We start from the raw sequence: 21821 nt of genomic DNA on the forward strand, positions 1-21821 counted from the left end.
CAGGACAACATCAAGGATGAAAACCTCTTCCTCGACCAGGCCACCACAAAGCTGAAGATGATGGACTTTGATTCTGGCACCTTCTTCAAAGCCAGGCTCCACAGTGAATTTGCAGATGAGTGCACACACAGGGGGATGCTCCCAGATTCGGGCATTGCACAGGCTGGCCGGGAAACAAAGGTTCCCCCTTTTGCTGGGGTGGAAGCAAAAGTGGGCGCCAAGCTGCATTTTGGCAGGGCTGGGGGGCATGAGCTGGGGTGGGTGTGAAATGGGTGTGGGGTCCTGGCCCTGCCAACAGCCCGCAGTATCCACTGTGCCATTTCCCTCATTTTCCCTTTTTGTCTGTAGTCTATTTTCATTAATTTGCTGTTTGTTTCTCTAAAGGAAGTGTTCTAGGTGTTGTCCAGTCTGGACGGGGAAGTGCTTGGGACCAGCCGTGCCGTGGATGGGCCATGCCCTTGGAGAAGGCTGAGGACATCGTTTGGGAGCAGCTTTTCTTCCAGCGGCAGATGGCATCAGGTGGGTCCCGTCTTCTTGGCCTGGGTGGGATCAGAGCTTTTGGGAGATGGCAGCCAGCACAGGAGCATCCTGCTGTGGGCAGCTGCTGAGGAGGTGGATGTGCCACGGCTGGCTGCAGGCTGGGCACATGTCCTGCCCTCCTGCTCTGCTGCCAAGGGCAGCAATGATGGGCAGCTCTGGGCACCGCTCTGGGCATGGCCAGCATGGCCTGGGCACGGTGGGCAATGGGACAAGGGGGACAGGAGCCTTCAGCTGACGGGCAGGTTCTGGTTTCTCTCCTTGCAGCCGGGCTCTGCGGATGCTGAGGCTGCTCTGGGCTCTGCCAGGGCTCTGCTGGAGCTCAGCCCCAGGCCAGAATCAGCCAAAGAAGAAATGGTGTGACCTGCAGCAGAGACTTGCTTGAGCACTTGGGCAATGCAGCTCAAGTTTGCAGAGTGTACATCTCCGAGGGAAAACATCACACCCTCCAAAATTAAACTTGATCAGGAACTTCTGAAATGCAATCAATCTGGGATGACCCCAAATGACATTTATCAACTTGCCCAAGGTGTAGCTCAGCCCTTCCCTGCAGATTTCTCTCCCCCACCTACTTTTAAATTTCACAGCTGCTCCCTCCTTTCCCCCATTGAGTTCCCAGCCCATCACAGTCTCTGTCACACTGTTGCCTTCCTTGATGGCCTTCACCACAAGGAAGACCAAGCCCCAGGTTTAGGGCCTCATCCTGTCACTGGCTGAAGAGCAGCAATATCTCCGAGGTCCTGTGGCATTTTAGTGTCAGTGAGAGCTGCTGTCCAGCCCTCAGCTCTCCTCAGTGCTGAGTTCCCACTCCCTTTTCCTTGTCCTTCCAGCAGGATGAGCTCTGTGAATCCCCTTGAGCCTCCCCACTCTCCCAGCCCACCCACCCACCTCACTAAGGTTAAGCTGAAGCTTCTTTGTCTCCTCTGGCACACCAGTGCAGTCCCCTCTGCAGGGAGCCCCAGCCCCAGGGCACAGCACACAGCAGTGCAGTGCGGGCTGGAGCAGCTGCCCTGCACCCCTGGCTTGGCTGTTTGTGGCAAGGAAATGCTCCCTGTTTGCAGCTGTCCCTGCAGGATGGCCCCAGGGCAGAGCCCAGCCGGGCTCCCACTGCATCCCCTGAAGCTTGGGGCAGGCAGTGGTACCAGGGCTGAGGTTCATGGGGTGTCACTGGGAGCCTCGCCCTAAAAGACACACAGAGCCACGAATCTGGGGAGATCAGAGCAGCAGGGAGAATCTCCTGCTTTGTTTATTACTTCCTATTATATACTTTTAGCAAGGTGCCCATGGATTGGAGAGTGGCATTCCCACTGCTCAACCACATTGGTCAGAGGGACTGTCATTCAACCTCCCCTTCTCTTGGAGAAGGAATTCAAAACAATAGCAATATTTACAAAACACAATCTCCTTGTTTACATGAATGAGCGTGAGAAGGTGCACACTTCTACTTAGTATGAACGCTCAGAATACTGGGAGAATCTCATGGTGACAATGGGGCGCACCCAGAGCTGTGGCTTGCAGTCAGTGTTTGCCAGTGTTGTGTTCTCATCTCCTGCAGCCTGTGGGGAAAACAAGCTGTGCTGCCAGGCCAGCAGTGCCCCTGTGGGCAGGGACAAGGCTGAAGGGCTTTCCCATTGCAGAGGAGCCGGCACTGAGCCTTGTCAGGGCCTGGCAGGGCTGGAGCTGGGTCTGGCCTGCTGTGCGGGACTCGCTGCCACCAACCGGCTCCACCCGCTGTGCTGCGTCCTCCAGGGACAGAGGGGTCTGTGTGTGCCAGGGGCTCTGGGATGTCTTTGTGTGCATGGACAGAAGGGTGTGTGTGTGCCAGGGGCTCTGGGATGTGTCTGTGTGCATGGACAGAAGGGTCTGTGTGTGCCAGGGGCTCTGGGATGTCTCTGTGTGCATGGACAGAAGGGTCTGTGTGTGCCAGGGGCTCTGGGATGTGTCTGTACCCATGGACAGAAGGGTCTGTGTGTGCCAGGGGCTCTGGGATGTCTCTGTGTGCATGGACAGAAGGGTCTGTGTGTGCCAGGGGCTCTGGGATGTCTCTGTGTGCAGGGACAGAAGGGTCTGTGTGTGCCAGGGGCTCTGGGATGTCTCTGTGTGCATGGACAGAAGGGTCTGTGTGTGCCAGGGGCTCTGGGATGTGTCTGTACCCATGGACAGAAGGGTCTGTGTGTGCCAGGGGCTCTGGGATGTCTCTGTCTGCAGGGACAGAAGGGTGTGTATGTGCCAGGGTTTCCATAATGTCTTTGTACCCATGGGTATGGAATGAACACAGAGTGAAAGTGTCAGTCACGTTGCTTGCACACTCCTCCCTCTTTGCACAAGACACATCCATGCACACCCCCATGTATGGATATACTAAAAGGATAGGGATGAATAGAGATTTCCCACAGAGTTCTAAGTTTGGAATAACTCACTTGTAAGCCAGTGGCCAGGGCAATTTTTCCCAGCTCAGTGTGAGTAGGTGTCCAAGAGCTGAAGGGAGCATCATTCAGAAGCAGTTTCAGGATTTCTAGGCAGGAAGTTACACCATCCGTGTAACTCACTGTATTTATCGGGATGGACTCTGCTGGTTCTTTAGGAATATGGAGCAATTGAGACACGAGACTTGGGAAAATCCCAGCTCTGTGGATTTGTGTCGAGGGAGGAGCAGCAGAAACACTTTGTGTCTGCTTTGGGGGATACAGGGTCCAAGGAGCTGGGGTGGCAGAACGTGACCTGGCATGTTGGCAGGTGAAGTCCTGTTTCATGACATCCCAGAGTGGAACAGGACAAAGCTCCAAGCACCCCCAAGCCCACTGATGAAGTCTTTGTGATGCTGCAAATTCTCAAGGAAAGGCTGCTGTCACACAATCCACTGGGATTTACAACTTTCAGTTGCAACTCTAGGTCAAAGTGTCAAACTGTAATATTTTTTACCCTCAAGATACAGTCATGCACAATCCATAGGCCAGTTTCTTAATGCTTCAACAACAATTTCAAATAACCTAATATTGGAAAGAAAACCCATATACTTTTAAAAAAGGATACTGAGGTCAGTGAGATGGATCCATGCCATCAAAACATTCACAAAGTAATTTAGTTGTCTTTTTAAGAAGATCAGCTACCTCTTAATCTAAAGTTACAGAAGATTTTTCACTACATGTTTGTTTTTAGTTCTCCCTTTCTTTTTTCCCTGTTTTTTCCTTTTTTCTTTTCCTTGTTAAGCAGATAACACATCCTAAAAGAGGAATGTACAGCAAAATGAGATACATTTTGGATAAACAATGAAAATGTAGGCTCCTCCTCTGTTTGCTTTTGTCTGGAAACCCTGAAGAAAAAGATCTAGCAGAGACCAGCAGAGGTGTAAAGTGGTTGCTTTGGGCTAAACTGGAGTTCAGCACTGGTGACATCCTGATCCAGTCAAGAGTTGCAGAATTCCTTTGCACATCTCGAGCCATGTGTTTGCAGGCACAGCACCTGCAGTGCTGACGCACCAATGCACGTGAATAACTCTGTTATTCCCTCCCAGAATTTGGGCTGTGGCCAAGAACGAGGGGCTCCAGTGCTTTGCTGCTGGTTCCCGTGTGGAGGAGCTCCCTTCCCGCTGTTAGGAACGAAAGAAAAAAAAACAAAACAAAAAAACAAAACAACAAAAACAACAAAACAACAAAACAACCACCCCACAACTGACCCTCTCCTGGCTAGAGTAACACCCCCCCCACACCCCAGACAATCTGAGCAGGGAGAGCTGCCCTGAAGGAAAGTTGCCTGGCAACTTTTCCCTACCTAATTGAAATGTGAAAAGAAGCTGCCCACACCTAGATAGCCCTATTGTCCTTTGTAACTACCTCATTTAGCAAGAGTAACTTCGGCTATGACCAGGACAAATGCATATGCATTTGGATATGCAGATAGGGCAGGGCCGCCCCCGTGGATCCTGGGAGGTTTTTTTTGGGGAAACTGCACCCCAGGACAGGAAGCTGGATTTGTCAGAAGAGAATTGGATAGTGCCCTGGCTGAGCGGGGAGTGGATGCACCTCCTGGCCTGGTTTGAAGATTGGCCATGACCTGTGAGGAGCCTGAATGGAATGGGAACTGGCCAGCTGAGCTGGCTGATGCAGAGAATGGGAAACTCTTGAAACTTTTCCCTGAGGGCAAAGAGCTGACTGCCAGTGCTCTGCCTTCTGATGGTTGACCAGAGAGAACTGCCAGCTGTTTCTATGGGAACAAGGACTCAGCATCCACTGGGACAGCACCTGCTCCTTCAGATGGCTGCAGTAGTGTGGAAAACTCCGATCGGACTTTGCAATCCTGCTGATGATTTTAATAATGAGCTGATCACTTTAATAAAGAGCTGAATATTAATAAAGGCACATGCCCTGTTCTTTTCAATTGGGGACTCGTCCGGGATAGCCGCGCCCACAAAGGACCACCCCCGAAGAAGACGATCATCTGCTTCGAGGGATCCTTGGGAATCGCTGGCTACCCCCGGACCTTGTCATCAGCGTGGGACCAAGCAGCACAGAAGAACGCAGGATCGGCCCTGGGATCAGCGCTGGATCGGCCCTGGGATCATCGTGAGACCAAGCAAAGCAGAAGAACGCCAGATGGGTGAGATAAATCCGTGGCGGAAATGGGAGGTGAGTGAATGAGTGCTTGAGTGAGATGGGGGCCGGCAGCTCGGACCCCCAGAGCGAAAGTGGACCCCCTAGTATCGCATTTCCAGACACCCGAGAGGGGGCCGGCCGAGAACGGGCGGGAAGCGAATGGCATAGAAGAGTGACTGAGGTGCCTCCTTGGGGGAGGGCCCCATCGAGCGTGCAAAGGCTCTTGAGGTGTGAGGTAAGATCCTCGGCAGGGCAGGTGAGAGGTCCCTGGCAGGGCTGCCCCAGAAGGCAGATGAGAGGAGATCCCCAACAGGGAAGGTAATGTCCCTGGCAGGGCTGCCCCAGAAGGCAGGTGAGAGGAGACCCCAGCAGGGCAGGTGAGAGGTCTCTGGCAGGGTTACTCCAGAAGGCAGATGAGAGAAGATCCCCAGCAGGGCAGGTGAGAGGTCCCTGGCAGGGCTGCTCCAGAAGGGAATTGAAAGAGGATCCCTGGCACGGCAAGATGCCCCATCAGGCAGACGAGGAAAGATCCCCGGCAGAGCAGGTGCAAGGTAATGTCCCCGGCATGGCAAAACAAGATGCCCCAGTAGGCAGGTGAGAAAAAGTCCCTGGCAGGGCAGGTAGAAAGTCTCGGGCAGGGCAGGATGCCCTGACAGGCAGGCAAGGAAGATCCCTAATAGGGAAGTCCCAAGTGGGAAGTCCCTGGCAGGATAGGGCATGATGTCCCAGGAGGCAGGTGGGCTGTCCCCAAGAGAGTTTAAACATATCTGGGCAAGCAAGTAAGATATCATTAGCAAGCAGGAAAGCAGGCATAAAGGTGAGGAAACAGACAAGAAAGCAGACAGGCAAGCAAGAAGGAAAGCAAGATTTATGAGCAAAAAAAGGCAAACAAAAAGAGCAGCCAGATAAACAAAAAGGGAGGCGAAGGGGACTCGGCCGGAGTTCGGGTGTGAGGCTCGGCAGGACGTTCGACCTCACCCCGGCAGGGAGTTCGAGTCTCCTAAGCCTAGGGGGCAAGGGGGGCTTGGCCGGAGTTCAGGTGTGAGGCTCGGCAGGATGTTCGACCTCAGCCTGGCAGGGAGTTCAAGCCTCCTAAGCCTTGTAGGAAAGGGAGGCGAAGGGGACTCGGCCGGAGTTCAGGTGTGAGGCTCGGCAGGACGTTCGACCTCAGCCTGGCAGGGAGTTCAAGCCTCCTAAGCCTTGTGAAGTTAGAGAGTTCAAACAAGACTCAGAAGGGGTCCAAGCCTAGAAAGCCTAGAAAGAAGTTCAGACTTAAGTCGAAAAGTTAAGAGAGATACCCTTAGCAGAAAACAATGGGTGTGATTCATAGTAGTAAGTGTCATAGCCAAGAGAGAGTTTTAAAAAGAGACAGACGAAAAAGTGTCAAAAGTGGGTTGCCAAGAAATTATATTCTGACCCTTTAAAGTTCAGCAAAGAGATTCAGAATGTTTAGTTGTGAGAGATCAGACAACCTTTAGTTATCTTAAAGTTTAGATTGCCAATCAGAATATTCCAGTTTAGATTGAAGCACTGTTAAAGTACTTCGTTTTTCCTTTTATTTTAAGGCCTAAAAACTGAGATGATGTTATAGTAAACAAGCAGACCCTTCCAAAAGGACAGTAAAGAAGATTCTCCCTAACATCCCCCTAGAACAATTGTCAGACCAATAATATCCTTAAAAGACCACAAAGAGTCCAGATAAAGTTAAGATGACATATTATAGTAAAAGAATATAGCTGAGATTAAAATTACAAAGAGAGTAGTCATAGTGTAAGACCTGAATTCAGTAAATGTGTAACCACTTAAACCAACATCTCTAAGCCCAAGAAGACCCTGATGTAAAACCACTATCTTATGCAGCCTGCTGGCTAGAAAACTATAAGTAATGAAAATGTGAAAATATGCAAACTCTCCCTCCTACCCCAGCTGTACCTCCAGTCTCTTCCTTAACCTCTCCAACAGTTCCCCTTCACCAATTGTGATACCCTCACTTCCCCACTTGGGAGTGGGAACCACCCCTGCCCAGTGTTTCTCTTGGCCTGTCTCCACTACTGCTCCCTCTACCTGGTGTTTTAGAGGAAGAGACAGATTACAACACCCAATCCAAAGCACCAAGAACAGAGGAGGTCTTTCCCCTTAGAAAAGTTCCTATAGATTAATTTAAAAGATTAAAATTTATAAATGCACCTTTCACAGCCCCTGAAGCCCAAGACTCTAAGAAAGAGAGAGGGTTTAGTAGAAGACCCCATTGGAATGTCTAACCAGCTAGACCAGCTTCTGAGGCCAAATAGTTATTTCTAGAGAGAGTTAAACTCTATTCTAATAGTTCTGTTCACTCCAGAAGAAGCCCGGATAGTCCAGATAGCAAAAATAAAAAAAATAGACTGTGACACCCAAGAGACCATAAGATGCCCTTAATAGACACCAGCTAAAATTCAGACCAAGAAAAAAAAATAAAAGCAGCAAAGCATGAGAGACTATAGATCCCTGATAGTGAGAATCAAAGTCTACGGTCTACCTCTCAAAACTACTAGACCCAGTAGTTAAGAGATAACCAACTTGCCTGCAAACAGTTGCAGTAACAGCTACCCTAATAAAAGAAGTCTAAAAGGTTGATCCTGCAAAAGAAAAATTGCTAAGCCAGAAGACTTAACACTAGTTGACTGACTCTAAAATAATGAACACAAATGACTTAGAATTAATCACCCTATGCAGTTTCTCGCTAGAGAACCCCTAGCCAATCTAGAACATGATTCAAAGTAAGAAGAAAATTAGTAATTGCAGACAAAGAGAAAGCAGAAGTGCTTTAAGCTTTGTTTTGCTGCTGTCTTTAGTGAGAAGACAGCTTGTCTTCAAGACAGTGGTCATACTGAGTCAGTAGATATTTTTAAAGAACAGAATAGTCCTCCTGTTATCAAAAACAAAGTAGTCAGAGAAGTAGTAATTTGCTTGAATGCCCACTCACATGAAATCCATCCCAAAGAGATAAGAGAGCTAACTGATAAGTTTGCAAAGCCACTCTATCATCTACCAACAGTCTCAACTCACTAGTGAAGTTCTAGATGACTGAGAGCTAGCCAATGTAATTCCCATTCATAAAGAGTAGAGAAGAGCCTAGTAATTATATGCCAGTTAGCCTGACCAAAGTACCGAGTAAGATGATAAAGCAGTTTATACTGAGAGCTATTGTGCAGCACTGATGAGATAAACAGAGTATCAGACCCAGCCAGCATGAGCTTAAGAGAAGTAAGTAGTGTTCGACCCCACTAGCCTCCTTCTCTGACCAGGTGACCTGCCTGGTAGATACATGAAAAGTTGTTTATGTTGTCTATTCAGACTTCAGCAAAGTCTTTGACACTGTTTCCCACAGCTTATACAAGAACACTCTTTGCTAAGTTAAGAACTGGCTAGATACCCAAGCCCAGAGAGTAGTAACGAATAGTGCTGCATCCAGCAGGCAACCAGCCACCAGTGGTGTCCCTCAAAAGTCTGTGCTGAAGCCAGTTCTATTTATTATATTTATTAATAACACAGATGAAAGTATTGAGTCCTTCATTAGTAAATTTACAGATGACACTAAGCTGAGAGCACGTGTCCATCTGTTAGAGAGTAAGAAGACTCTGTAGAGAAACCTAAAATGATTAGATAGATAAGCAAAATCCAAGAAGATAACGTTTAATAAGTCCAAATCCCAGGTGTTGCATTTTAGCCACAATAACCCCCTGCAACCTTACAAGTTGAAGGTAGTGTAGCTAGACAGTACCCAAGCAGAAAAAGACCTGAAAGTGCTAGTTGATAACCAACTAAATATGAGCCAGCAGTATGCCCTGATGGCCAAAGCCAACAGTATAGTGGGCTGTATTGAGAATAGTGTGGCCAGCAGGAGCAGAAAGGTCATCCTTTCCTTGCACATAGCATTGGTGAGGCCATGCCTTGAGTACTGTGTCCAATTCTGAGCCACTCAGTTTAAAAAAGACATTAAGATGCTTGAGCGTGTCAAAAGAAAGCAACAAAGCTAGTGAGAAGCTTAGAACACCAGCCCTATAAATACTAGCTGGAAGAGCTGAAGTTGTTTGGCCTAGAGAAAAAGAGATTCAGAAGTAACCTTATCACTCTACAACTCCCTGAAAGGTAGTTACAGTAAGGTGAGAGTTAGTCTCGTTCTTCAAGCAGCAACTGATAGAACGAGAAGACACAGTCTTAAGTGGTGCCAAAAAAATTTTCTGCCTAGAGAAGTAGTAAAGTCACCATGCCTAGATGTGTGTAAGAAGGGACTGGATGTAGCACTTAGTGACATCGTTTAGTTAGAGTTAGATTTGATCCTAGAGGTCTCTTCCAGCCTAGTGATTCTGTAATTCTGTAATTCTGAAACTTTCAAGAAAAAAATATGGAAGTCCCTTCCAGGTGTTGCTCACCACACATACCGCAGTGCGAACTCCAGAAAGAAGTCAGACCCACGTTACTGGAATTACAGGACCAGTACGGCCCGCTGATGCCGGACTAGGCCCAACAGGACCACCTGCCACCTCTTCTACGCAGACAGCAATCGAGAGACCAGGAGACCTAAAATTAACTGTCAAGAAAAGGCCAAAGCAGTATCTACTAAGAGAACGCCCAGTAGGAGACTGTAAATTGATGAGGTCTTCAGCCCAATCAGAGAAATAAAGGGGGGATTTGTTATGAACAAGTTTCCCGGTCCTGGAGGGGCCTGGGCTGTCCCTGTCCTTGCCCCCCATAGCGAGACAGCTGCACCATCCCCCCAGAGGAAAACACAGAGCACCCATTAGCATATTAAAAGAGCTCTGAGCTCTCAGAATGCAACCTCCCGCTCCTCCCAATTTGTGCTGTCACCCAGCCTTTTAGAAAAGTGGGGTTTTTCCTTTTTGCAGAGAACCCCATAGCTGGGGTGAGGCTGCTGTCCCTCGAAGCGGCTGACCCCCTCCCAGCCAGAGGTTATCCCCACACCCCAGCAAGTTTGAGGACGGAGGGAAGCTGCCCCGAAGGAAAGTTGCTGGACAGCATTTTCCTACCTCATTAAAATGTGAAAAGAAGCAGCCCATGCCTAGATAGCCCTGTCATTGTTCTCTGTAACTACCTCCTTCAGCAGGAATACCTCTGCTTCGACCAGGACAAATGCATATGCATTTGTATATGCAAATAAAACCAACCCTGTGAATCCTGGGAGGGCTTTTTTGAGAGGAACTGCACCCCAAGATGGGAAGCTAGATGCATCAGAGGAGAATTAGAGGGTGTCCTGGCCGAGCAAGAAGTGGACGCACCCCCTGGCCTGGTTTGAAGACTCACCATGACCTATGAGGAGTCTGAATAAAATGGGAACCGGGGTCTCAGGGTTGTAGTTTTCCTGAGATTCTCCTTGGGGTTGGTGTTCCCCAAGGTAATAAGGGTCTCCCAAGGTTGCTGTTCCCTAGGAGTTTCCCCTAGGTTGCTGTTCCCAGAGGTAATAAGGTTTTCTGTCTTCTCTTTGCCCTAAGTGTTTCACACCAGAGGTAGAGACGACAAACTGAGTCCGCCGGTGCACATTTCCAAGGTTATTTATTCTACATTATCTCAGTCCTTTTTCAACTCTGCCAGGCACTTCCCTGGCAGGGTACCTTATCTTAGTTCTTTCTCAGCTCTGCAGGGTGTCTTCGCAGAGCAGGACACGCGGCAGACTGGGTGGATCAGAGAGCCCCGCACCTTATGTACAGTCCCCTTGACCCAACCACTGTCCGAGACGTATTTTTTATTTACAAAATTTTACCAATACCTATTACCTATACTAACATGTCAGTTCTACTCTAAACCAATCTCTAAAACCCAACTCAGCACAAGATGGGGGACGAGAACAAGAACAAGGAGGACAGGGGCCACTCCCCAATTCCTCCATCTTGTCTCTTCAGCCCCATATGCTAAGAATCCTAATTTCTATATTTATATTCTATAATAAACCATCCACTACTTATTTCAAATTCTTAGGATTTGTGATTCTTCCTGCATGTGAGTGTTCACTCCCATGGACAGGGATCAGAGTCAGTGTCCTCCTGGGCTCTGTGTGGGTCTAACTGACCCCCCTGTACAGATCCCAGACCCCCCTGTCCAGTCTCCAAACCCTCCAGGGCGGCCAGAGGGATGTTCTAGACTCCGACACCGGGGAACTCAAGTGACTGAGACAGAGAATGGGAAAGTCTTGTTTTTCCCTGAGGGAAAAGAGTGGACATCTGCTATGCTGGACTCCAGTGACAGATCCCTCACCACTCTACCCTCTAATGGTTGACCAGAGAGAGCTTCTAGCTGTTCCTGTGGAGACAAGGACTTGGCACCTACTGCGGGCAGCTGAGCGAAGAACTGCAACAACACCTGCTCCTTTGGACTCTGCAATCCTGCTGATGACTTTAATAAAGAGCTGATCACTTTAATAAAGAGCTGAATATTAATAAAGGCATATGCCCTGTTCTTTTCATCATTAACTTGTGCGACTTTAAAACTAACCTGAAAAAAAAAAAAAAGAAAAAAAAAAAGAAAAAAAAAGTAAAAAAACAAGTTTGGTAAATTAATGTCTCTTAAGTTCTTAACAGGAAAGGGGAAGCAGAGGATGGCACCCCTGCTGAGAAGACTGCAGAAAGCTCTTCTTTTATGTTTTCAGTCTTTTAAACTGTTCTTGATGAACTCTAAACAAATAGTTACAGCCTTTGAGTGAGAACTTAACGCAGAACTGCTTCTCTCCTTCTCTTGTTTAGTTTGTCATCAAACCTAGGTTGAATGCAAATGTGTTGAATGTGAGATACTGTAGTACTGTGCATCTCATAAAAGATGAGGTATTTGCTGTCAATGTGATCCATCAAGATGCATCAGAAATAATGCACAAATTCAACTATTAATGTGTGTATATAAGTTTAATCCACCTGAACAATTAGAGCACAGTAGCTTACTGCCACTGAGAATAAGGATATATGATGATTTCCTGACTATCATGATATTTACTGAGAATTGTTTCTAGTGCTCAGATATAGCCTGTTAAACTTACATGCTTTTGACAAAGATTGTGATCACCAGTTTGATTTTTAGTTCAAAAGACATTTCCCTGGAAATATTTGGGCTGGTGAATAGGCATGCATCCTATTTCTACACAACCCTTGCAAATTTCAATGGAAATCAAAACTTTACATGATGCACAAAAATTGCTGGGAACAATAAATTGGGTCCGTCCCTTGCTTGGGATTTCAAATGCAGATTTAGAGTCATTGTTTGCCCTCCTGGGAGGAGAGCCCAACCTCTTATCACCCAGACAGCTTAAACAGAGAAGCACAAATTGCGCTTCAAAAGGCAGCTGATGCTATCTCTCAGAGGCAATTAGCCAGGTGGGCTCCTGAACTGCCCTTGTGGCTAATCATTCTAAATCCCAACAAACAGCCTTATGCCTTAATATTTCAGTGGGACTCAGAAAAACCAGACCCTCTGCTAATTATCAAATGGGTCTTTTTGCCTAACAATATGCCCAAGATTATTCCCATGCAAGATGAACTTATGGCCATGCTGATTGTCAAGGCTCGTCAAAGACTGACCTCTTTGGCTGGGAAAGATTTTGATCGTATCTATCTACCTCTCACAATGTTTTATTTGAATTGGTTGCTACAGATGTCTGAAAAATTGCAAATTGCTTTAACAAATTACCCAGGGCAGATATCTATCCATCCGCCTAAACACAAATTATTGTGTTTTAATTTAATCCCCAAGCCAAAGAGAAGTGAGAAGAGTCCTTTGCAAGCTATGACAATATTCACAGATGGGTCTGGGAAAACCCATAAATCAGTGATTGTATGGAGGGACCCTGAAACTGGAACTTGGCAATCTGATATTGCTGTTGTTGAAGGGTCTCCACAAATAGTGGAGTTAGCTGCCGTGGTCAGAGTGTTTCAGAAATTCAGCACACCTTTTAATCTGATTACTGACTCCGCATATGTTTCAGCGATTGTACAGAGAGCAGAGAATTCTGTTGTGAAAAATGTTAAAAATTATATTCTTTTTTCCTGGTTAAAACTGCTGGTCTCCCTGTTAGACAAAATTACAGCTCCTTACTTTGTGATGCATATCAGGTCACATTCCAGTCTACCCAGCTTTCTCACTGAAGGTAACACCCAGGCAGACTTGTTAACCTTATCAGTGCAGCATGTTTTGCCTAACAAAATAGAGCAAGCTGAACTGAGTCACTCCTTTTTTCACCAAAATGCTGGAGCTTTGGTAAGACTTTTCGAATTAACTCCAGCACAAGCCTCTAATATAATTTCTATATGCCCTGACTGTCAGCGTTGCTCCCTTCCTAATGTGAACACAGGGGTCAACCCGAGAGGTCTACAGAGCCTACAAATTTGGCAAACAGATGTGACACACATTCCTGAATTCAGCCACTTGAAATTTGTGCATGCTTCTGTCGATACCTTTTCAGGTGCTCTGTTTGCCTCAGCTCACACGGGAGAGACAGGGAAAGACACCTGCCGTCATTTCGCTGCTGCCTTTGCCACCTTAGGAATTCTGCAACAGATTAAGACAGATAATGGACCCGCATACATTTCCTGTAGAGTTGCAAACTTCTTCTCCTTATGGGGTATCACCCACAAAAGAGGTATACCTCACTAACCTACAGGACAGTCAGTTATAGAACACGCCCATGGCTCTCTGAAACGTCTTCTGTTACAAAAAAAGGGGGGAGCCAGGGACACTCTTGCTGAAAGATTATGCAAAGCCCTGTATGTTTTTAATTTCTTGAATTGTTCAACGACAGACTTAAATCCCCTCAAATTATTGAACTTGCTACTGTTGTCGGAGCTTTTCAAAATTTTTCTGTTCCTTTTAATCTAGTAACAGATTCAGTTTATGTTCCAAGAATCGTGAAGCCTAAGCCCTGAAAGAAAGTGTAAAACCTGCAAACAGAGGATAGATTTGAATAGTTGAATAAACTCCTATAAGCTAAAGACTCCATAAATAGATTAGAAATTTAGTTAAAACAAGCTTATATGTATTAAGCATTATATTATGTATTGTTATAATCATTCCTTATATTTTACAATGTATTTAAACTAAAAGTAGAATCTGGATCTTGGCTAGATAACCTGTTTAGTGGCTGGGGTTTGACCCCTTGGCTAAAAGATTTTCTTAGGATAGGAATGCATGTAATGATTTTAATAATAATTGTATTAGTTATCATACTTGCTTGCTTCAGTGTGTGCAGAGATTAATTGATAAAGCCATCAAGGGGGTGTTCTTGGTTAATACAGAAGGGGGAGATCTGGGAATACACAAGACAGAGTCAAACAGACTTGATTAGCATAGCTAGTTTGATAACCAAAATGCCATGGCAGGAACAAACAGAACTGGGAAAATTACAGAACATGGGATTACACCTGCTTAAGGGAAGAGAGAAGATTCAATCAACTTCTGCAAGCAAAGAATTGTTGTAAAATGCATGAGCTTTCTGTGTGGTTTTTAACCTGATTATTGTAGTAGAAATTATTAACCTGTTTGAAATAGGATGTAAGTTTTTGGGAAACCTGAGTAAAATGGAATTCTGATCATCGAATCAGTCTCCCTGTCTCTCATCAATCACTAATAGGGCAGGATGTCCGCACTGTCTGGGACACCCAGGGACAGGCAGTGTCCTGCAGGCACGGCAGCCCTGGGAAGGGGATGGAGGGAGGAGGGTGGGAAAGCAAAGCAAGACCCTGCCATGCCTTGGATCTCTGATGGTGAAGCAGCACAGGGTGGTCAAGAGCAGCCCAGAGGGCCTGGGGTTCCTGCAGATCACCCAGCACTTACCTGAATATAGAGGGAAGCCTCCAGGGTCATAACGTCCTCCTCTGGAGGAAGACAGAGGACACTCCGAAAGCAGGAGCTCATCAGCTGTGTGCTGTCCTGCAGCACCGACACCACAGAGCTGCAAAGAGAGAGGGCCAGCTGCACACTGGTGATGGGAGCGGTGTCTCAGGGCTACGGGGTGCTGGGCTGGAGTCCCTGAGAGGGATAAGCAGGTACCTGAGAGCAGTGATGGCCGAGAAGGCGAGCAGCCGCACCTCCGTGCGCATCTGGTTCTGGGGCTCCTCGTTCAGCAGCTCCTGTCAAGCACAGCTGGGCTGGGACCTGGCAGCTCCTCGCCCTGCAAGCACTGCCCTCTTCCCCGAGGGTTCCCTGCCCCCTTCCCCAGAGCACCAGGTGCCCCTCACCTTGATCTTCTCTGCCAGTTTGTGTCCGCGGCAGAAGAGCTCCAGGCCTAGCAATGAGCCGCGTTCCGTGGCACTTCTGCACGGGGTGCAGACGCTCTCGAGGAACTTCAGCTTGCTGTCCTTCATCTGGCAGCCAGGGGACAGAGAGACAATGGGGTGTCTGAGGGGGGGACACATGGCCAGCAGGACCAGAGCCCTGCGGGAGCAGCAGGGCACAGCCACCATCCAACGGGCTGCGGTTACCGGGCAAGAGAGGCTGACAAAGGTCTGGATGAATGCCATGGCCTCCTGTTCCGCTTCATACACAGGCAACCCACTGGCATCTAACAGAGAGGAGGGAGGGCTACAGAGGATCTGGCAACAGGAGAGGGCAGGGGAAGATCTGCCCTCCTCCTAGGCCTGTGCCTGTTCTGCTGGCACAGCCTTCCCATGCGGATCTTGGCTGGAGGGTGCCCAGCAGAGGAGCTGCCGTGCTGGAGAACAGTGTGGAGGGCAAAGCCCCCGTGCCCTGGGCTGAGGAATGTGCTGGCAGGGGGACAGGAAAGGTGCAGCGCCCCGTGGCATCCCTGCCTCCTGCCAGCCCAGCTGCTGCTCACTGCCCTGGTCCTGGAGCGGGAGCTGGGGCCCCTCTGCTCAGCCCCTCCTTGGCAGAGGCATTCAGCCCTGAGCAGCCTCGGCACTGAGGCATCACAACCACCCCCGGGCTCCCAGCTGCTGTGTGCCAGGGAAAAGAGATCCCAGCATTGTGCAGGGTACGATCCCAGCTGTTGTATTTCTCTGGGGAACGGTTTTTGCCCTCGAAAGACCCCTGGAGTCTGTAACCATGTAGTTTAACCCTTCCTCCCCTTTCTGACCCTACTGGCTGAGTTCCAACTATCTCTTCCTTGGCAGGAGTCTAGATAAGGCCCTGCTCTTCCTCATTCGTTCTCTTTCGCCCCTGGAAACTGTTATAAATAGGGCCAGGAGACCTTCTGCTCCAACACAACACCTTTATTAATCAGCTCTTTTAAAGGGGCGCTCGAGGGCTGCGCACACGAGGGCTGCGCACGCCACCGCCGCTCCCACAGAGACGCCGCTCCAGAGGAGGAGTCTTCGGTCCTGCTGCTGGTGCTGCAGAGCCGGGGCTTCCATCCTCGCGAGAGTGCGCAAAAAGCCTCCCTTTGGCTCATTTGGTCTAGGGGTGTCTCGGTCTTGGAGCATTCTGTATTGAGGGCGAGGAAGCAGGCAACTCCGCCTGGTGACTCTGGCTGGTGGCTGAGGGGTTGGCCGACCCAATGGTGTCACTTGTGGGCTCCAGTCCGGTGCTGGTCAGTCGTTCTGGGGAGTTCTCCTCCCCAGCTGGACTTCCTGGTGGAGCAGTGCACCTCGGGAGCCTCTGTGTCTTTGCATTGTGGGCTGGGTCGGCAATAGTTTGATGGGCAGCCCAGGAGCAGCAGGACCAAGGCAACAGTAGCCACGTTCCTGGGCGGAGCCAGCAACTGCTCCACAGGCTGAAGAGGCGGAGCAGCAGCAGCGAAGGTGGTGTCTCTGGTTCGATGGGCAGGTGGGGAGCAGCGGAGGTGGCACACAACAGGGACAGGGGAGAAACAGCAGGGAAACAGGAACTGGGGTCACAGAACTCCTACTGTAAAACAACTTAGAACAAACTGGTTACAAACAGGTAAGTCATAGTTCCAGTATTTTTAACTCTTTTTAACTATTACTACTCTTCATCTGGGGGGGAGGGTATTCATTTCAGAAACCATTGAGAATAAATGTCTTGGACTACATCTGGGGGTTAGAGCCTCTTTTGGAATCTTTTGCCTTGTCCCTGAGATGTTCCTCCAAAGCCCTCTAGGATCTGAGCCAGCCTAGGAACTCTGGGGGGCTGCAGGGGAAAATTTCACCCAGCCCAGCAGGGCCCCTCACTCACCCGCCTGCAGGGACTGCACCATTGTCACCTTGTAGGGCTGCACTGGGGAGCTGCTTTCCTGGGGATCCCCGTCCTCCTGCCAGGCCACCCTGGGCTGCCTCGGGGTTTTTTTCTCCATCCTTCAGTAGAAAGGAAAAGGCTGGAAGTGGAGAAGGGGAAATGAGAATCTTTGGGGAAAAACCTCAGCACCAGGGGGATGCTGATGAAGCAGGGAAGGTCTCAAGCTTTTGAGCAGAGACTCCTCTCCAGCTCTGTGTTCCTGTCCTGTCCTGCTGGACACTGAGCACAGGGGCTGCAGTGGGGTGTCACAAAGGGCTCCTCTGTGACACAGCCCCTGTCCCCACTGTGACACAGCCCCTGTCCCCACTGTGACACAGCCCCTGTCCCCACTGTGACACAGCCCCTGTCCCCACTGTGACACAGCCCCTGTCCCCACTGTGACACAGCCCCTGTCCCCACTGTGACACAGCCCCTGTCCCCAGCAACAGCTCCCAGCAATTGTTTACAGGGAACCTGCCCCCAGCAACAGGGCCCAGTGACCACTGCTCCAAGATGGGTCCCAGGCAGCTCCCGGGTGGGTTCCTGGTGCTGGAGGGGCAGCAGAGACAAAAAAAGCTGGTTCCAAAGGGGCTTCACTGCTCCTTGTGAAAAACAAAGCTCACTCTTTAGAATGTTTTAGTTTAAAAATAGGGTAAAAGAAGGGCAGTATTTCCAGCTCTGGGGGGCTTTTGACGCATGGCCAAAGAGCACTAAAAAAACCTTAAAATCATGTTCTATATATACAGTTCTATAGCTGGGCTTACATGCATATTTGTTAGCTTATACATCGTTTAAACAGTCCCCAGAACCTTGGATGTTGCAGGGGCTCTTCGTGTTCAGGTTTCCCATCCTGACTCACCTGTGTGACATCCTGAGATCAAATTAATCAATTTGATTCCTTCCCGTGATTTCATCCTTGGTGTTTCACACTTTTCTGATCACAGGAGTTAACGAGCTCTCCCCCAGTCTCCTCCGGTGCTCTGTCTTGTGTCACTGTTATCCCTTGGGCAGGGCAGGCAGTGCATGGCCTCACACTCTTCTTCCTACTCACACAAAAGCCTTTGCACAGCTTCTGTTTTGCTAAGGTCTAGAGTACAATCCGTTCATCACAGCATTATTTCTATAAGCAATACATAGACATTATATTTATTACACTACTATTTCTATGAGCAATACAGTTCCTACTTAAAGTGATATATTAAATTGTATTAACAAGGAGATAAAAAGACATACAATTTGTACTGTATCTAAATACTTATGATCAATAACAACATGCAAAGTCTAATATATAAATGCAAAGGCCAATGTTACCTGGTCGTTTTTAACACTCCTTAACCAAATGCTGCACTGAAACCTAAGTGGTTTGTGACAAAACCTTAACCAGAAGTAATATTGTAACAAGATGTGCAGGTAAAGCAGGTAAGATAGCACAGCAAGGGAGATTACAGGTGCCATAAAAAGCAAGATAGCAAATTTTAACAGAATTTGAGAACTGCAAATTAGCTAAAAACAAGTTAGACTGAAAAACAAGAAACACCAGGCATGGGCTGAAGATAGAGGCAAGAGGTTCAAACGTGAGGAAGACTACAGAAGCCTTCATCAAAAGACCACCAGAAGACTGAGGACCACCACAGAAGGATGCAGCTTTATGCAAATATGAGTATGCTAATAATATGTGCAATTGTGAGTTGCATGGTAGGACTTTTAAAATGTAACTGAAGGCTAAAGAAAATTGAGTGAGTTTTTGGCAGAGAGATCCCCCTCACTCCCAGTGCTGAATAAACCAAACACCTGCTTTGGAGCTGTCTGACTATGGAGTTTTATTTTCTTGCCCATTTTTGAGCATCAGCAGGGGGAGATGCTGCTCTTCACTCGGTCTGTGAACATTACATTGCTGAAATGTGCAAAAAACATTCAGTTTCAACAGCAAGTTTAGTTCCTACAAATGTTTCAAGAAGAAATTTATATTGCCTTCAGCTTAAAAATCTTTGAGAGCAATGTCTGGGTGTAGAGAGAATTGAGCAAAGTTTAAATGATTTAACAAAGTTTGAGCAGACAGTGCTTGGTTGTTCTTCATGTGCTGCAAACACAAGATAAACAAAGTTCACTCTTTAAATTTTTGAAAAGTTAAATAAGAGGCAAAAAGGGACTGTGTCCAGCATTGGGGTGTTTTTGTTGGTCAGCCAGAAGACTCAGCATTAGCTTAAAACAAGGTTCTCTATATGCTGTTACATCACTGGGGGTACATGCGTATTCATGAGTTTATACATTATTCTAAAATTCTTGTGAGTGTTTGATGTTCTAGGAACATTTTTTTTGGTTTTAACTTCTGACTTGCTTGCGTGGCATCCTGTAGATTAGGTCAATATATTTTATTTCTTCTTCTGGTTCCATCTTGTTGCTTCACACTCCCTGATAACAGGGAGTCTCTTAAAATAAATTCTCTTCCAAGGCTCTGGTTTTTTGTCATGGTTATAACTTGGAGAGGCCAGTCTGCAGGTGGGAGAAACAACATAATTTTTTTATACCGTTCTTTGAGTTAGTTACATAAAAGCATTTTAACATTGTATAATCTCTATTTTAATATTTTGCTAATGCCTGTGATATGTTTATCAAGTTACTATTTATATAAGCTACATGGTGCATACATAAACTGATAGATTATGTTATACCAACAAGAAGTTAAAAGGAATTATAAGTTGTACTATATCAAATATTTGTGATTAACAGCAACATGCAAAAGCTAATATATAACTGCAAAAGCCAATATTATATTGTCATTTATAACAGCACCCATCGCTCCTATCAATTGGCTCAACATCTTTGATGTCCTGGATTTTTTGTTCAGTTCTGGGGCTGGGGCTGGATTCTCCCTTCCTTCCAATCTCTTTGTTTGAAAATCCCCCTTGAGCCAGAAGAGGCCATGAGCTGAGTGCTGATTTTTCCTTTCTGGACAAGTGAGCGCAGGGCCCAAGGGCAGCGCAGCCCCAGCAGGGCCCGGGAGCTGGGGTTGGTGTGGATCAATCAATGGCATTGATCAAAATGCCATTGATCAAAAATCAAAACAAAAATAAATCAAAAAAATCCACAAAAATCACAAAAAAATCCACAAAAAATCCCCCCAAAATCCCCAAACCCTTCCAAAAAATCCCCAAAAAATCCCCCAAAAAAATCCCTCAAAAATCCCCCCCAAACCCTAAAACCCCCCCAAAAATCCCCAAAAAATCCCCGAAAAATCCCCCAAAAAATCCCCCCAAAATCCCCACCCCCCCAAAAAATCCCCAAAAAAATCCCAAAAAATCCCCAAAACATCCCTCAAAATACCCCCCAGAAATCCACAAAAAACCAAAAATAGAAAAAAAAATTTAAAAAAAAAAATCACCTGCTTGGGTGAGCTCTGCCTGACACGGAGAGGGGCCCTGGAGGAGGCAGGTGCAGCTCTGCTCTTCCCCAGAGGGTTTGTGCACTGCTCAGGAAAGGATTGCCATGGAATGGGGGCAAAAATCCTCCCTGGGGCTCCCGGGAGCACTCTCAGAGATGACAGTGAAAAATATATATAAAAAATATAAAATTCTGCACCTCTAAGGCTGGTTCCCAGAGCAGAGAAAGAAGGAGAAAAAGCACAGTTTGTTTGCAGAAACTGCACTCGCTCCCTCCCATTCCTTCTCACAGACTGTGTTGTCTGCAACGCAGGCAGCAGAAGAAAATAAAGGGGAGGTTTTTTCTTTTTCACTGGTTTTCCTCATTAGCTATGGCAAAGAAAGTTTTCCCAAGACTGTGTCTTTTTTCCTGGAACTGTTCAAACCTGTTCTGGACTGAAAAGCCAAAAAAACATCAGGAGCTCACACCTGTGACCCATCAGTGCCTGAGATGCAACATTTTCCAGTGCAAAAAGTCTGATAAGAGACTGAGCAAACCGAGCTATACCTCACAAAAAAAGATTATCTCTGAATTTGCTATCTCTTCAAAACAATGAAATGTTCCATTGTTTAATAGTATTCATTTTTCCATGTTTGTGAGTACTTTGCTTATTAAATAAATAGGTTTTTCCATTTTTCTTGAAAGCAACTTTTGTCTCCCAAACCACAGAGGGGAGGGGCTACTTGAATTTGCATTCTAAAAAGAGCCCTTCAGAAATTTCCTCCCTAAATCTGCCCTAAACCAAAAAAATGTAGTCAGCAAGACTTTGCTTCTGCCTAGATCTGTTATATTGCCAAAGAGAGAAAAGAAAAATCCACTCTTGGATGTCTCAGGATTCTAAATCTATTTTTATGAGCCTTAAACATTACAGCTCTTTGCACCATGGAAATTTCAAAAGATCCTAACTGTGAAAAAGGCATATTGTGTGGCTCTACGCAGATATTTACCATATATGATATGCTAGGTAGAAAAGTGATGCTGTATTAACATTTGAATAATATAGTGAATGTAGTTTTGTAATTAACATTGAGCTTTAGTAATTAAAATAGAAGCTATGTGTGTGAGATATTCTTTTTAGCTCAAGAAAGAGAGAAGAAATTCTTTGCA

This window comes from Prinia subflava, chromosome 26 (genome assembly GCF_021018805.1).
Source record: "Prinia subflava isolate CZ2003 ecotype Zambia chromosome 26, Cam_Psub_1.2, whole genome shotgun sequence".
Taxonomy (NCBI): Eukaryota; Metazoa; Chordata; class Aves; order Passeriformes; family Cisticolidae; genus Prinia; species Prinia subflava.